At 55.1% G+C, this 4,127-nt stretch overlaps 1 protein-coding gene across 8 annotated transcripts in view; it reads left to right on the top strand.

Annotated features, from left to right (window-relative positions):
* The first annotated feature begins 164 nt into the window (after nt 1-164).
* The window catches only part of ASH1L (ASH1 like histone lysine methyltransferase), a 39,500-nt gene continuing 35,537 nt past the window's right edge, over nt 165-4,127 (top strand). For 6 of the 8 annotated variants that reach the window (XR_014937487.1, XR_014937488.1, XM_015884576.3 and 3 more), the window contains exon 1: nt 165-369. The gene's annotated coding sequence lies outside the window, so the exon portion shown is untranslated. Of the gene's footprint in view, nt 370-692; nt 874-4,127 lie in introns of those variants that run through there. The other 2 variants (XM_085524560.1, XM_015884571.3) reach the window with 2 other exon arrangements.

The raw sequence follows: 4,127 nt of genomic DNA, 5'->3' as shown, positions 1-4,127 counted from the left end.
GCGCTACGGCTGCCGGCAAGGGACAAAAAGCTCAAGCGCAAACGCGGCTCGACCCAAGCTGAGCGCTACGGCCTCCTCTCACGTTGTCCCCCCCCCCCCTCAGGCTGCCAAGATGGGGCGTGGCCACGCGTGAGGGGGGCGTGGCCTACGGAGGGGGCGTGGCTTGTTGCGGGGTGGGCGTGGCTCCGGGCGCTCGCTCGCGGTGGAGCAGGAGCCGCCGCCATTTTGGTTTCGCCGCCTCGCTCGGAGCAGGGCCGAAGCGGCGGCCGCTCGGTCCCGGTCCCGCCCTGGCCCCGTTGTCGCGGGCGGCCGGGAGGATGCGGCAAAGAGGAGCCCGGCCTCGGTCCCGGCCGTGCTGTCGCTGACACGGTGAGAAGCGAGAGGGAGGGAGGGAGGGAGAGCGAGAGGGAGAGGGCGGCGGGCGGGGACTGGGGACCGCCTCAAGGCCCGGAGCCCGGGGGGAGGGGAGCGGGGCCGGGAGCCGCCGGGAGGGCCGCCCCGCTCCGCCCCGCAGCGCAGCGCATCGCGTCCCGCCGCCTTCGGCTCCCGTTGAACGCTCGAGGGCGGCTCGGTGCGGCCTAGCGGGGGAGAAGGGAGGGGGATCCGGGTTGAGGAGCCTCCGGTCGGCGGAGCGGGGCCGGGTGCGGGCGGGGCGGGGGCTCCGTGACAGCCGGGAGGGGCGGAGGTTCGTTGACAGCGAGAGGAGGGCGGCGGGACGCGAGCTGCCCCCGCTGACAGCGGTGAGGCCTGCACCGAGGCCCCGCAACGCCCGATGCACGGGGCGCTGACAGCCGCGTTCATAGCGATACGGAGCGGAGGCCCCGAGGGAACCAACGGCGTTCAGCTCCACCGGGGGGACCGGGAAGTTCCCCGGTGAGTTTAGGAGGGGGGGGGGGGGCGAGTTTCCTTTGCTTCTTGGGGGGGTCCGAGTTTCCTTTGCTTCGGGGGGGTCCGAGTTTCCTTTGCTTTGGGGGGGTCTGAGTTTCCTTTGCTTCGGGGGGGGTCCGAGTTTCCTTTGCTTTGGGGGGGGGTCCGAGTTTCCTTTGCTTTGGGGGGGGTCCGAGTTTCCTTTGCTTTGGGGGGGGGTCCGAGTTTCCTTTGCTTTGGGAGGGGGGTCCGAGTTTCCTTTGCTTTGGGGGGGGGTCCGAGTTTCCTTTGCTTTGGGGGGGGGTCCGAGTTTCCTTTGCTTTTGGGGGTCCGAGTTTCCTTTGCTTAGGGTGGGTCTGAGTTTCCTTTGCTTCTTGGGGGTCCGAGTTTCCTTTGCTTTGGGGGGGTCTGAGTTTCCTTTGCTTTGGGGGGGTCTGAGTTTCCTTTGCTTTGGGAGGGGGGGGTCCGAGTTTCCTTTGCTTTGGGGGGGTCCGAGTTTCCTTTGCTTAGGGTGGGGGTCTGGGTGGAAGATGGGGCTGGTTTCACGTGGGGGGTGTTTTGTTCCACGTTGGGGTGTTTTTGGGTTGGTTCAGCCCCTCGTGGGTCTCAATGGTTGTTTGCCATCCCCCCCCACCACAAATCATACTGTGTAAAATGCCCTTCCATTCCATGCCCTTCCATTTTCAGGCCCGTTTATGAGCTTGGATGTGAATGTTGAGCCTCGTGGGTCTCAGCTTTACCCGTTTCTCAGCTCAGAAGCCAAAACGTGGTGCTGTCCTTTACTTTGTACCGTGTAACTTGTGCCTCTCCTGTAGGGATCCCGCTTTGCCCGGGGGTTGAATGAGTTCATTTCCCCTTCTGACCCCTCCATGATAATGTGAATCTCCAGCCTCAGTAACTTCTGTTTCTCGCCCTCGGTTTGTGGTTCCTTCACCCCATTAATTACTCCGTAGAGAAGTAAAAAGAGCCTGAAATGTGGGTTTCCATCCGATGGCCTCAGGGCGTGTATTCCCTGCCTTGGGAGCTGTCAGGAGCTGAACAAGAAGCACAGCAGTAGGTTCCTTATGGCATGGGGAGATGTGGGGAGCTGGAAGTGCAGGGATGTGTCTGCTTTGACTTCACGGCCACACACTTAAATACATATGAAGTATCTCTATGCATTTGGTTGCTCTTCTGAGTGCACCTGCATTGGAAAATGATGTAAAGGGGAGCTGTGCTGTATGTGGTCACCTGTGAGGATCATGGGGCCGTCCCCAATGCTGCTGCCTGGTGTGAATGGGGAAGTTCCAGCAGCTGGTTGAACATATGGGTGGAGATGGGCTCTAAAATCATCGTCTGTTTGCTTACTTGAGTTCTGAAGGAGCATTTTTACTCGAAAACGAAAGCTTTGGTGGCTGCTGTGAGCTCTGAGATGCTGGAGGGGGTGGGGAGGATCTTGTGGATCGTGGTTTCCAAACCAAAATCATCCAAGTTTTTGGCCTCCGGTTACGTTTGGTTACTACAGGCAGTCAACAGGCATCCGAAAAGCTCACGGTGTCATAGCAATAATGAACAGCAAACAGAAATGAAGTCGTAATTGACTAAAGGAAAAGAGTTTCAAGGCATCCGTGAGGGTGACAGGAGGGGTTTAAATGCTTGGAGGCAGCTTTATGGATTGAAACTGCAATGCAGTGTCATAGGGGAAAGGTGGACGTAGCCCATGTGCTTACATAGCAGCTGCTTTTAAGGAGGTTGGTGGTGTTGTATGGGCTGTTGACTGTCTGTGCTGAGTTGGATGCAGCCAGCACAGCAATGAGAATCAATAGGATGACCATCATCCCGCTCAGCCTTTAGTCCCAGGCAGCACCTGTCTGAAGAGGTGTGAAAGTGCTTCTGTTTGGTGAGGAGGGGGGCTGAGATCTATAGGATCTATGGGGTAAGTGGCTGGAAGTTCAATGCATTTCCCTATGGGGAGGTGGTGAGGATGGTGATCTGTATTTGGTGCTGGAGAGTCACTGATGTAGCAGAATCTATGTGAACTGAAGATCCTATGACAGGTCTGGAAGATGCTGAACTGTGGGTATGAGCAGTTGGGATCCATTGCTTTAAGGTCCCCTTGGTCTGACTGGGCACTGCAGGTGGGTGCAGCGAAGCTCATTCATAGTGGGGATCTTAGAGTGATGCTCTGTGAGTCCATAGTCCTCTGAGCTGAGCTGATGAGTGTCTGTGTGCTAATGGGACACACGTGGGAAGGGAAGGCATCCTTCAGGTATATGGGATCATCTTTTGTCCTAAAAGCACCAAATCTTGGGGTGTTTTTGGGGTAGATTCATTGGAAGCTGCTCCAGCTGCCTCTGGGTTGTGGCTTTGCCATCCAGCTGCTCCATTATGTTACATCCATGAGAAGATATAAGGCATTGAGCTGCTGGAGGAGCCATGAAGGTCCTAAGGGTGGATGTTGTGGAGAGTGAAGGGTGCCATAGGAAATGGCATAACTTAGGAAAAAAGCTGAAAAAAGGCCAAAAAAAGGACCATACACTGGTTAAACAGAAGGTATTGAGGTATAGGAGCAGTTCAAAGTGCTGAGATGGGGAAGCCTGAACTTGGTGGGATGGGGAAGAAAAAAAGCCCATTATTGGGATTGAAAGGGATGAGATGCAATCAGTCCATGGTTATGAAAACGATCAAATTGGCAGACACATTCTGTATGAATTAGAGTGGGATAATTGGAGAGTCAGAGAGAAGAAGATTACAGTGATCAAGGCAAAATGATGATTAGGTCCGGGATTAGCATTTTTTGTTGTCTGTGCAGAGTGGAATTAATGGCTAAATGAAATGACCTGGCTACGTGTTGATGAGAGCCATCGATTTGGGGACTTGGTCTCTGGGATGGTGCTGGGTCCCCTTAAGGTGGATTGAGATGGACCTCAGGTTCTGAAGGTTCACATTGGTCCTGAAGCTGCTGTGTGGGTGTTATTCCTCATCTGTGCAAAGGGAACATGCAGCCAGGTGCAGCAGTGCTGGCGCTGCTGCTTCCATTCAACTCGGTTTCAGATTTGAAGCTCATTCATTAATTGTGTTTGTAGGAATGGGACTGAAGGGTTGTGGCTGCTCTGGGCTGCCGTTACCTGAATGGAGAAGGAAACGTTTGTATGGATAAAGATTTGGGACTTAAATTGCATCACAACCTGTAGGAACCACTTCTAGAAAGCAATTAATTCTCAGCTAATCCGTGAGTTCTGGTTAATGAAGTGCTGGCCAGTTTTCCTTGGTGTGTCAGC

Source organism: Coturnix japonica, chromosome 27 (genome assembly GCF_054131305.1).
Source record: "Coturnix japonica strain WE chromosome 27, WE-NBRP24, whole genome shotgun sequence".
Lineage (NCBI taxonomy): Eukaryota > Metazoa > Chordata > Aves > Galliformes > Phasianidae > Coturnix > Coturnix japonica.
This window is presented reverse-complemented; position numbering and strand designations above follow the sequence as displayed.